Below are 14,035 nucleotides of genomic sequence, written 5' to 3'. Positions count from 1 at the left end.
CTTAAATTGAAGAAAGTAGGGAAAACCACTAGACCATTCGGGTATGACCAAAATTACATCCCTTACGATTTTACAGTGGAAGTGAGAAATAGATTGAAGGGATTAGAACTGATAGACAGAGTGCCTGAAGATCTATGGACTGATGCTCATGACATTGTACAGGAGGCAGGGATCAAGACCATCCCAAGAAAAAGAAATGCAAAAAGGCAAAATGGTTGTCTGATAAGGCCTTACAAATCGCTGTGAAAAGAAGAGAAGCTACAAAGCAAAGGAGAAAAGGAAAGACATATCCACTTGAATGCAGAGTTCCAAAGAATAGCAAGGAGAGATAGGAAAGCTTTCCTCAGCTATCAACACAAAGAAATAGAGGAAAACAATAGAATGGGAAAGACTAGTGATGTCTTCCAGAAAATTAGAGATACTAAGGGAAATTTGGAAAACTCAGCAGTGGCCACAGGACTGGAAAAGGTCAGTTTTCATTCCAATCCCAAAGAAAGGCAATGCCAAAGAATGCTCAAACTACCGCACAGTTGCACTCATCTCACATGCTAGTAAAGTCATGCTCAAAATTCTCCAAGCCAGGCTTCAGCAATACGTGAACCGTGAACTTCCTGATGTTCAAGCTGGTTTTAGAAAAGGCAGAGGAACCAGAGATCAAATTGCCAACATCCGCTGGATCATGGAAAAAGCAAGAGAGTTCCAGAAAAATATCTATTTCTGCTTTATTGACCATGCCAAAGCCTTCGACTGTGTGGATCACAATAAACTGAGGAAAATTCTGAGAGAGATGGGAATACCAGACCACCTGACCTGCCTCTTGAGAAATCTGTCTGCAGGTCAGGAAGCAACAGTTAGAACTGGACATGGAACAACAGACTGGTTCCAAATAGGAAAAGGAGTATGTCAAGGCTGTATATTGTCACCCTGCTTATTTAAATTATATGCAGAATACATCATGAGAAATGCTGGACTGGAAGAAACATAAGCTGGAAAAAGATTGCCAGGAGAAATATCAGTAACCTCAGATATGCAGATAACAGCACCCTTATTGCAGAAAGTGAAGAGGAACTAAAAAGCCTCTTGATTAAAGTGAAAGTGGAGAGTGAAAAAGTTGGCTTAAACCTCAACATTTAGGAAACGAAGATCATGGCATCTGGTCCCATCACTTCATGGGAAATAGATGGGAAAACAGTAGAAACAGTGTCAGACTTTATTTTTTGTGGGGCTCCAAAATCACTGCAGATGGTGATTGCAGCCATGAAATTAAAAGACAATTACTCCTTGGAAGAAAAGTTATCACCAACCTAGATAGTATATTCAAAAGCAGAGATATTACTTTGCCGACTAAGGTCCGTCTAGTCAAGGCTATGGTTTTCCCAGTGGTCATGTATGGATGTGAGAGTTGGACTGTGAAGAAGGCTGAGTGCCGAAGAATTGATGCTTTTGAACTGTGGTGTTGGAGAAGACTCTTGAGAGTCCCTTGGACTGCAAGGAGATCCAACCAGTCCATTCTGAAGGAGATCAGCCCTGGGATTTCTTTGGAAGGACTGATGCTAAAGCTGAAATTCCAGTACTTTGGCCACCTCACGCGAAGAGTTGACTCATTGGAAAAGACTCTGATGCTGGGAGGGGTTAGGGGCAGGAGGAGAAGGGGACGACAGAGAATGAGATGGCTGGATGGCATCACTGACTCGATGGACGTGAGTCTGGGTGAACTCCAGGAGTTGGTGATGAACAGTGAGGCCTGACGTGCTGCGATTCATGGGGTTGCAAAGAGTTGGACACGACTGAGCGACTGAACTGAACTGAACTGAAGGGGACATTTCTTACAAAGAAGGGCACATAAAGAACAGAAAAGTTATGGATCTAACAGAAGCAGAAGGTATTAAGAAGTGGTGGCAAGATTACACAGAAGATCTGTTCAGAAAAGGTCCTCATGACCCAGATAATCACAATGGTGTGATCACTCACCTAAAGCGAGACTTCCTGGAATGCAAAGTCAAGTGGGCTTAAGAAAACATCACTGCAAACAAAGCTAGTGTATGTGATGGAAATCCAGTTGAACTGATTCAAATTCTAAAAGATGATGCTGTGAAAGTGCTGCACTCAATATGCAGCAAATTTGGAAAACTGAGCAGTGGCCACAGGACAGGAGAAGGTCAGTTTTCATTCCAATCCCAAAGAAAAGCAATGCCAAAGAATGCTCAAACTACTGCAGATTTGTACTCATCTCACACGCTGGTAAAAAAAATGCTCAAAATTCTCCAAGGCAGGCTTCAGCAATACATGAACTGTGAACTTCCTGATGTTCAAGCTGGTTTTAGAAAAGGCAGAGGAACCCGAGATCAAATTGCTAACATCCATTGGATCATTAAAAAAGCAAGAGAGTTCCAGAAAAACATCTATTTCTGCTTCATTGACTATGCCAAAGCCTTTGACTGTGTGCATCACAACAAACTGTGAAAAATTCTTAGAGATGGGAATACCAGACCACCTGACCAGCCTCTTGAAAAACCTGTATGCAGGTCAGGAAGCAACAGTTAGAAGTGGCTTGGAACAACAGACTGGTTCCAAATAGGAAAAGGAGTACATCAAGGCTGTGTATTGTCACCCTGCTCATTTAACTTATATGCAGAGTACATCATGAGAAACGCTGGGCTGGATGAAACGCAAGCTGGAATCACAGTTGCCGGGAGAAACATCTATGCAGATGACACCACCCTCATGGCAGAAAGTGACGAACTAAAAAGCCTCTTGATGAAAGTGAAAGGGAAGAGTGACAAAGTTGGCTTAAAAGTCAACATTCAGAAAACTAAGATCGTGGCATCTGGTCCCATCAGTTCATAGAAAACACATGGGAAAACAATGGAAGCAGTGACACTTTTTTTTTTGGACTCCTAAATCGCTGCAGATGGTGACTGCAGTCGTGAATTTAAAAGACACTTGCTCATTGGAAGGAAAGTTATGACCAACCTAGACAGCATATTAAAAAGCAGAGACATTACTTTGCCAACAAAAGTCCATCTAGTCAAAGCTATGGTTTTTCCAGTAGTCATGTATGGATGTGAGAGTTGGACTATAAAGAAAGCTGAGTGCTGAAGAATTGATGTTTTTGAACTGTGGTATGGGAAACGACTCTTGAGAGTCCCATGTACCTCAAGGAGATCCAACCAGTCCATCCTGAATGAAATCAGTCCTTAATATTCATTGGAAGAACTGATGCTGAAGCTGAAACTTCAATATTTTGGCCACCTGATGTGAAGAACTGAGTCATTTGAAAAGACCCTGATGCAGAGAAAGATTGAAGTTGGGAGGAGAAGGGGACAACAGAAGATGAGGTGGTTGGATGGCATCCCCAACTCAATGGACATGAGTTTGAGTAAACTCCATTCATTGGTGATGGACAGCGAGGCCTGGTGTGCTGCAGTCCATGGGGCTGCAAAGAGTCAGACATGACTGAACGAATGAGCTGAAATGAACTGAACTGATCACCAGGACATAGTTTCTCAGGACACTTTTGGGAGGAGCTGCAGATGACTCTGCAGATTCTTGGTGGCTCATTGGGGGTGAATGATAGTAGAGTCAACCTGGTTTAAACACACCAGGTCAGCTCCCATTTCTCCCCAAATACAGCATGTATGTTACTTAATGTACCATAGGTTTTGAGAAGGCATTTTTGATACTGTTTGTAGCTTTAAATATCATGATTGACCTTTTCAATTGTCAAGGAAACCTAAGGAAGAAGGAAGCTGATTAAAGTAAGGACATGAGTGATTGAATCCTGATTCTAGAAAAAGCTGACTGTATGGAAGCCTTCTTCTTTGCAAAAATGAAAAGCCAAAATATGGCAACTCATATTGTCACTATAGTAAATTACAAATTGGTGAAATAAAATAAAACACTATGAATCCAAAGGAATGCAGTTCAAATTAAAATATCAACCAAGCGTTCCCTGTGCTCCTCGTTCATCAATCACATTGGCCATGGGTCAACCGAACAGTCTAGCCCCTCAACTCAGTCCCATCCTATCAAGGACATAGAGTGTCCCAGGAAAGAACCAAGAACTGAATTGAACTGAGGTCTTTTCTTGATATTTGCCATTACTTCTTCCCCAGACTCTGGGGACAAATCCAGGCTGCAAACCAACTGAGTGCTTTTTACTAACTACTAGACAGGAGATCCAACCAGTCCACTCTAAAGGAGATCAGTCCTGGGTGCTCATTGGAAGGACTGATGCTAAAGCTGAAACTCCAATACTTTGGCCACCTCATGTGAAGAGTTGACTCATTGGAAAAGACTCTGATGCTGGGAGGGATTGGGGGCAGGAGAAGGGGACGACAGAGGATGAGATGGCTGGATGGCATTACCAACTCGATGGACATGAGTTTGAGTAAACTCTGGGAGTTGGTGATGGACAGGGAGGCCTGGCATGCTGCTATCCATGGGGTGACAAAGAGTCGGACACGACTGAACGACTGAACTGAACTGAACTGAACTGAGACAGGAGCCTAGTGGGCTAAAGTCCATGGGGCCACAAAGAGTTAAATATAACTGAGGGACTGAACACGTATAGAATTAAAGACCCACCTCTGGGGCCCATTATTCATTTCTCAGAACAGTCCTGTTAACAAGATACTGCTTTTGCACAATGTTCTTCTTTTTTATTTTGTTTATCCAGTGAAAAGATATAAAATAATTTATTCTTAATATTATGACTATGATAGGATCACTCTAGAATATGAGTGAAGATCAGCTTGATTGGGAGATTCCAGATAAATTGCTCAGGAGATAAGAAGCTGGCTGGCTGGTATGTAGGATTACACTGTGTCCTGTATATTTCACTTTGTTTTCCAAGCTGAATGAGGGAGCAAGGTGGGCTTTAAAAGAAAAAGCTGTAATAGTAGATGCATTGCAGGAAGAATGGCAGTGATGGTGACATAATTAGCTGCCAAATCCAGTCTGCCAGGTGTACATTACTCAACCCCAAACACTGGTCTGAGGTCTGGATGAGCAGGCTTTTGGCTCATGCTCAGAGATGGATGCATCCTGTATTCTGATTCTAATGACCTTCCAAGTAAATGGAATCCCTTCTGTTACCTTTAACTACCTACCCTCCACCCCCAACCCAGAGCAGAGACTTGGTAGACTGTATATAAGTACAGCAAAAAGAACTCATTTGAATCAGTTATAATGAGGTGGATGAAACTGGAGCCTATTATACAGAGTGAAGTAAGCTAGAAAGAAAAACACCAATACAGTATACTAACACATATATATGGAATTTAGAAAGATGGTAACGATAACCCTGTATGCACGAGAACAAAAGAGACACAGATGTATAAAACAGTCTTTTGGACTCTGTGGGACAGGGAGAGGGTGGGATGATTTGGGAGAATGGCATTTAAACATGTATAATATCATATAAGAAATGAATCGCCAGTCCAGGTTCGATGCAGAATACAGGATGCTTGGGGCTGGTGCACTGGGATGGCTCAGAGGGATGGTATGGGGAGAGAGGTGGGAGGGGGGTTCAGGATGGGGAACACGTGTACACCTGTGGTGGATTCATGTTGATGTATGGCAAAACCAATACAATATTGTAAAGTAATTAGCTTCCAATTAAAATAAACACATTTAAATTTAAAAAAAAGAATAGCAAACAGGGGCTTAGAAAGAACAGGAGTCAGGGTTCAAAAGTCCAGTCTGAAATGCTGCTTGTAGGTGTCAATAAAAGAAGCTACTCCTCTTTTTTCTGTGCTTCTCACATCTATCTAACTAAATTTGCAGCTGAAACCTGACATACCTTTCACATTTGAAGCATTAATTTTCACTTGCATCGTATTTGCTGTCCTATGATATCTGTTTCTGGCCTAGAGGTTTCCTTCTGCTCCAGGAGGTTTCTGTAGATTGTTTTTATGTAAGAGGGGAAAAGTGCAGGTATTTTTTAATACAGAGAATTACATGTCTTATCCACATGTTATTTTGTCTGCATCATGCCTTCCTTGGCTTTTAGAGGACACTTCTTTAAAGACACTTAACAGCACCAGTTTTGCTCACAGTGTCATAATGTAAGGAAGAAGTGCTAAAGCGGCTGCCTACACCACAGGCAAGATACTAAATCAAAGGGTAAGTGAAATTTTGAAGTCGGCCTATTGACCATACACATGTCTATTAAATACTTGGTCTTCTATGCTATGGGTGCATGCTCAGTCGTGTCCAACTCTTTGCAACCATGGACTGTAGCCCACCGGGCTCCTCTGTCCATAGGATTTCCCAGGCAAGAAAACTGGAATGGGCTGCCATTTCCTTTTCCAGAAGATCTTCCCAACCCAGGGATCGAATGCATGTATCCAGTGACTCCTGTATTGGCAGGCAGATTCTTTACCACTGAGCCACCTGGGAAGCCCTGATCTTCTATGAGTTTAGATAAACTATGAAATATTACATATGTCAGAGAATCCAAACAGATAAATAGCAATTAAGTATATTTTTTAAACCTACATAAGACGTGCAATAAATTCACATTTTGGCCAAAGCAACATCAACAAATTAATTTTCCCAAGAAAAGGAGTGGGATAATATCCTTTTTATGGCCATACTATGGACAGAGCAAAAAAAAAAAAAATCTTTTGGCCAGAGAACAGACAACATTCTCTAGGCGGAATGCGCTATATATTGCAAAACTTTTATTTTACAGGCTTAAAAGGAAATACCATTTAAAGCTACTCCAACTTGCCTTTGGCTTCATCTTCTCATTATTGACTCGAGCAGTTTGGCTTAAGTTATCCTTGAAGTACCTGTGCACTAACAACTATAAGACTGTGATCCTTGGAGTATATGGAAATGATCATTTGAGGACTAAGAGCAGAACTATATTATTTATGTAGTGAGAAGGTTAGGCACTTCAGCTAAAAGGCTATAATGAAGATTTATCTATTTCGACCAGTCCAATTTGGCCTTCCTACTAGGGTCTGTTCAATTTCCCTAAATCTGAAAGTTAAGAATATCTATTTTCCTGCTTGTAAATGTCAAAAATATCGTATGAATCTCCAAAAATGAGCTCACAGTCCTGCCTTGACCTTCTACAGAGCACAACATAAATCTGGCTTTCAGCTTCAATTTTCCACTTCATGTTTTCCATGTCCTCCGGCCAAACAGGGCAACCCAGTGTCTCCTGAATGCCTCCTGAGTTCTTCTGCAGATGAAGAAGAACTAATTATAGTCTCCAATTATAGTCTCCCCCAAGACACCTCCTTCATCCTGCCCGAATCCATACGCTGTTGCTGTCCATCTTTGCTATTTACCCATAGTACAAGATCCATTTAAAGTGTCATTCATTCCTGAAGAAGCTCCTGACTCTCCAACCAAAAGTATTTTTTTCTCTTTTTTTAAATACCAACAGAAAAGGGCAAATATCATATGATATCACTTATATGTGGAATCTTTTAAAAAAATGACACAAATGAACTTATTTACTAAACAGAAATAGACTCACAGACCCAGAAAACAAACTTCTGGTTACCAAAGGGGAAAGAAAAGACGAGGGGAGGAATAAATTGGAAATTTGAGGTTAACAAATGCACACTGCTGCTGCGGCTAAGTCGCTTCAGTTGTGTCCGACTCTGTGCGACCCCATAGACGGCAGCCCACCAGGCTCCTCCATTCCTGGGATTCTCCAGGCAAGAACACTGGAGTGGGTTGCCATGTCCTTCTCCAATGCATGAAAGTGAAGAGTGAAAGTGAAGTTGCTCAGTCGTGTCCAACTCTTAGCGACCCCATGGACTGCAGCCTATCAGGCTCCTCCACCCATGGGATTTTCCAGGCAAGAGTACTGGAGTGGGTCGCCATTGCCTTCTCCAAACAAATGCACACTAATATATAGTAAATAGATGAACAACAAGGACCTACTGAAGAGCACAGGGAACTTCATTCAATATCTCATAATGGCCTATAGAGGAAAAGAATCTGAAAAAGAATAGATAGACATATAACTGAATCACATTGCTATTACTATTGCTATTGTTTAGTCTCTTAAGTCATGTCTGACTCTTCAAAACCCCATGGAGTGCAGCACGCCAGGCCTCCCTGTCCATCAACATCTCCCGAGGCTAGCTCATACTCATGTCCATCAAGTCGGTGATGCTGTCCAACCATCTCATCCTCTGTCGTCCCCTTCTCCTGCCTCCCATCTTTCCCAGCATCAAGGTCTTTTCTAAGGAGTCAGTTCTTTGCATCAGGTGGCCAAAGTATTGGCGCTTCAACTTCAGCACCAGTCCTTCTGATGAATATTCAGAGTTGATTTCCTTTAGGATTGACTGGTTTGATCTTGCTGTCCAAGGGACTCTCAAGAGTTGCACATCTACTCCAATAATAAGAAATCACAGATAAATAAAAGTACTAATAAAGTCAAGCCTTAGAGAGCTGAGGGTGTGCCTTCTGGAACCTCCTGCTGCCTCTGCTCTGCATTGCTTCTGCCCTTCACTAGTGTCATTCCCGAACTGTGGATTCCTGATTTGGGTTTGCTCTATATCCTGAAGCTCAGCTTCTTTTTCTTAGTAGCTGTTAATGCATATTTATTAGTGAAAATAAATATGTGGTAACAGATTTGATGAGATTCTGTGAGCAGAGTAGTGGATGATGGAGGCCACATGGTACAGTGGGAAGAGGCCCAGCTCCCATCCCTCTGTGTCTAGGGGATGTGGACTTTGTCTGTGCCTGGTTCTGTCTCCTGGCTGGGACTGTGATCTCAGATGAGTGGCAGGAGGACTTTTGTTCTTGGTACCCCAGAGCTCTGGCCAGGGCATACTGCACGGAAAGCATTCAAATATTTGCAGTGCCAAATTGTCCCTTCCTGAACATTTTAATCTGGGAAAATCCCTGCAATTTTCTCAGCCTCAAATTTCTTTCTGTGAAAATGAGGGACTTCTTTTCAGAGTATTTTCAAATTTTTGTTTCATACAGTATTTTTTTTCGCTTGTGCATGTAACTACAAGGTGTTTCTTCAGTAACAACTTAATCAACTCTTACTGTTAGATGGGCTGGATTTCTTGTTTTTGTGTTGTTTGTTTAATTAAACCCTGCAGTAGAAGCATGTTTAAGCAGTATTAATGTTATTAAAGTTTCAGAGCAAATAGAAGCAATCACAAGACAGAGGAACATCTTAGGGGGTCACAGATCAGACATCCATACAAGCACTGGTGTGCCACACTCTCCACCCTCTCACGACAAACACTTCCAGGATAGATGGATGGATGGATGGATGGATGGATGGATGGACAGACAGATGGATGAAGAAGATGACCACTCCAGACCCAACTTTGTGACATGAAACTTGGAAACAAATTTCCTCTTCAGAAAATGATAAACATTATACATCCTTAAGATAAAAACCTGCAATTCTCAGTAGAGTTATCTTTGACCTGTCAGATTGTATACCCTCTATTTGACGATGATTAGATGGAAAATACATTCTCCAGGTGCTGGTTTCTGTGCAGTGCTTAAAAAAAAATTAAATGCAAATCACTAAGCTAAGGCTGCTATTGTGGCCTAATCACTAGTTTTCTATAGTAAATGACAAAACCATCATCCCTAAATGTGACAGCCACAGTGGTCTTGCTGCCTATACACTTGTACAAAGCAAACTGTTCTTTAGAGTCTGACAGTAGTGGAAGCTATGAAGAGCCTAGCTCTGGACTTGAAAAATTTAGGTCACCTTTTGCACAGACATTTCTGCTTTAATGCTCTTGGCTTGAAATTAAGTCATAGAAATCTCTCTAGGTAGATCAGAATTAAGACCCAGGTTCTCCACTGTACAAAGGAAGATATATGTCTGTGTTAAATAATTTGGAGTGTGGAAGAGGAGATTTTACAAGAACCTAGGAAATTTGATTTGGAATCTCATAAGGGGCTTGCTGAAAAGTGCCGAGATGCAGTGTAGCATTCAGACTTGGAAGGAAGGCAGAGGGCTGATTCATCCAAACTGTTTTCCACAGAATTATTTTTTTTATAATGCCTTCCCTCTGGCCCTACCATATTTAGTGCCATGCCACTTATATTTGAAGTCTGTTCCCTGCTACAGTGAAATAGCAGAGAAAAATAAGAAAAAAAATAGAAATATTCTGTTTCCCAGGAATGATATTTAATCCCCATTCATTTTAGACAAAAAAGAAAATAAAAACATTTTTCTGTGTTGTTCTTTATCTTTTATAAGGGACCGAATTCTTAAGCATATAAAATGCTATATGTATGTAGATATAAATACTATAATGTGTGATATTTCCTTTTGGACCTTGAGTGAGAAAGTTGAAAAAAGTCAGCATTTTGTGAAAACAACAACATTACCCCAAACATTTAGGTTGCTGTGTTACAGTGTGTCACTAGCAGAGTGTTGATTTCAAATTCTTTTAAAATAATGGATTATAAAGTTTATAATTCTCCTCTAAACAAACTTCTCCCTCTGTACATGCATCCTTATAGTGATGGTGACCTTGGTCAATCACCCTCATGCCCTTGTATCTCCCTCTCTCTTATGTTTCTCATATTTGATTGGGTTCACCATCAAATGTGCCTTCTGCCTCCTTTCAGAGCTTTCAACATCCCCAGTCTTCATTCTTTATTTGCCTTGTTTATAAAAGGTGGATCCAACAGCATGCATGCTAAGTCGCTTTAGTTGTGTCCAGTTCTTTGTGACCCTAAGGACCGTAGCCCACCAGACTCCTATGTCAATGGGATTCTCCAGGCAAAAATACTGGAGTGGGTTGCCACCCCCTCCTCCAGGGGATCCAACAGACCCATGCTTATTTTCCAATATGCCCTGTTACAAACTCCATCTCAGTTCTTAAATAGCAAGATTATAGCTGGAAGGAACTACCAGGAGTGCCTGATCTTCATTACTTCTCCGTTTTCAACTAGCCCTTGGGGATGCCAGTGGTGCACAGCCATCAACTATACTCTGAGCAGCAAATAAGTTCATAAGGCTGAACCCTCTGTGACTCAGCACTTGGCTTCTCAATGTGATAAATGGATTCTTATCTGCTTGATCCTGAAATCCGGGCCCCTCTGTATTCCAGGAGAGGATGTATCTTGGCCCCTTGTATCTAAAGATTGAATGTTGTTCATTAATAATATCCAGTCTTTTCCCAGGGCTGATCTCTTGCTTTGCTGCTGGTTGGTAGCTAAGTTGTGTCCAACTCTTTTGAACCCCAAGGACTGTAGCCCACCAGGCTCCTCTGTTCATAGGATTTCCCAGGAAAGAATACTGGGGTGGGTTGCCATTTCCTTCTCCAGGGGATCTTTCTGACCCAGGGATCAAGCCTGTGTCTCCTACATTGACAGGAGGATTCTTTACTATTGAGCCACCAGGGAAGATCCTGCCTACGTTGTGTAAAACTTGTTCCAAAATCAAGAAAAAGTGCCCTCAATTCCAAAATGCAGTGTGAGGACTCTGATGCCTTATGATAACATCTCTAGCCTATACTTGTACAGTAGTCTCCAGTTAGTCCCTGGACCTGTTTATCTCACCTTCTATACTTCGTTTTACACATACTTCCATATTCATTGTCCATTTCAAAAAAGGCCAGCAAAATAAAGATCATCTACGAGACAAAGTACATACTTCTTAGGTGGTATTAAGGGTCATCCAGATCTGTCCTCAAGTATAGGACAGGTTAGATCTCTAGGATAATCTATCCTTAAATTATCTCTCTAATACCATCTCTGTTAGTAATATAATCTTCTTCAAGTATCCTGTCATAGGCTTCATAAACATTTGCTCAGACATTCTATTCTTTAATAATTATTTCAGCCCTGTGAGTCGAGCTGGCACCTGTGACCTTGGTTGATGATTCTACTTTATGAGTGACAAAGCAAACGCACATAAAGCAGTATGAAATCCACAAGTCTACATCACTACATTACTCAGAGTTGCACTGAGAATCAGAGGAAGAAGCAATCTACACGTCACACCCTATCTGTTCCACCCATGAGCGTTCCCTGGCAGTCCAGGGGTTTGGACTTGGAGTTTTCACTGCCGAGGGCCCAGGTTCAATCTCTGGTCAGTGCACGAAGATCTAGCAAGCTGTGTGGTGAGGCTAAAAAACGTAGAGACTTCTAGTTGTTTTACCCGTTTGTAAACATTCCAAGAAATGTCAGTTCTGAAAACACCTTGCCCTCTTTCTAGGCAGAACTAGCTCCTCCTTGCCCCAGGTTTCCAAAAGACTCTCTGAAAACTCTACTGGGACCTATATCACATGCAGGGTGATTATTAATTTTCATGTTAGTCAACAGTGAGAGACTTGCAGACAGAAGTCATGCTTTTTTTTTTTTTTTGCTTGATGTTTTGTCATTTGGCAGTATCTAGCTAATGCCATTTCATTATCAGGTGGTTTGGAACATGAAGTGGAGTACTGGCTCCAGTGAATTATTGCATTCCCGTGCACTCAGAGAAATCACAAGCATATCTGGATTGTGGTACAGAAGACTGTTCTACAGCATCTATAAATGTGAGTCTTGCTAAACTTGAAGCTAGAATTCACATTGGAAAATCAACTGACCATTCTAGTCAAACAATAAAGAATAAATTTTGTATGACTAACCTGAACTATTGCCATGAGTTACAGGGCATAAGGCCTAAACTCATGTCTGGTTTTTTAAGAACACTGCACTCTTATTCAAATGCCTTTATTCAGAATTTAGCTAGTACAGAGCAAGAGCTCTTCAAATATTTAATAGAAATTGAACCAATAAGCTTATTCAACCTCTGGATAGTCCCATAAAATGACTAATCTTGAACATATTAATATTTTATGAGTGCCACATAACATCTTGAATATATTTGCTGGTGGAAGATATTTTTAACTGGGAATTACAATAAGGAAACTGGATACTTTATTTTAACTATGGTTTAATATGTTCAATCTAAATTTTGAGAAGATGATAAACAAGTATGAAGCAAATATATTATGAATGTTATGTAGTGAAAGAGTCCAGAACCAGTGGCAAGAAAATAAATTAGAAAAATAAACATATATGTGTGTGTGTGTGTGTGTGTGTGTGTGTGTATACATATATAGAGAGAGGAAGGGCATTCACTGGTCCATTTCACTGAATTGAGCATAATATAGAACATTTTATAATTGATTTAAATGGTGGTTTCTGTTTATCATCAGGCATCATCTGTTAGTTATTTATAAAAGCCTCAGGAAGTAAGAATATTCTCATAGGTTTTTATTAAGGATGACTACCATGACACTTTTTCTGAATAACTTTAATTTCATGTCTTCCTCATTGTCCATGTATAATTAGCTCATTGAGTTAGAACCAACTGCTAATATGGCCTAGATCACTGGTTCAGTCACGTTGCCCATTTGAATGGAATAGTGAACTTGAAATGCTTTTAATTATAAGATTTGGGTTTTCAGTTTCATAGCCATGAGCCAGTATATAGTGTATGTCCTCAGCCTCACTAAGCAGTTACTCTGGGGAAAAATTGCTGAATTTTCTTTTAAAAAATGATGTACAAGGCAAGTATACACCTTACTGGATATCCAGTTCTTAAGTTTAATATTTGGATCACACACTCAAATCAGTAGACCATTAGCACAGTATCTTTTCTTCTTTCTTTTAAAAAAATTATCCTTTCTTCTTCAAATTATTAGGATTATTATTGATGATTTTAAATTGTTAAACAACTGAAAATATTTCTGAAAAAGTGTGGTGGTATGCATTTCAGTTCAATAGATTCACTCAATTTGAATAAATCTAACCGCCAGGGTGAGATATTTGAAATCAAAATACGTTTCTCGTATCCTGTCCTGAATCTTCCTTTTCTTCTTATACTGTATATTATCCCAGATCTGCCTTCATTTTCTTAAATTACTTTCTTACTCCCCACTTGCAGCCGAGGTTCTTCAATGCCTCTAACTGCAGGGCTTAACTGTGGGCCATGCCTAACCCAGAAAACCAAACAAGACCTACAAATAGAAGTGATATATGTGGTTTTTACACTTGAGGGGCTCATAGTCCAATGAAATAAATA

Source organism: Capricornis sumatraensis, chromosome 1 (genome assembly GCF_032405125.1).
Source record: "Capricornis sumatraensis isolate serow.1 chromosome 1, serow.2, whole genome shotgun sequence".
NCBI classification, from domain to species: Eukaryota; Metazoa; Chordata; class Mammalia; order Artiodactyla; family Bovidae; genus Capricornis; species Capricornis sumatraensis.
This window is presented reverse-complemented; position numbering follows the sequence as displayed.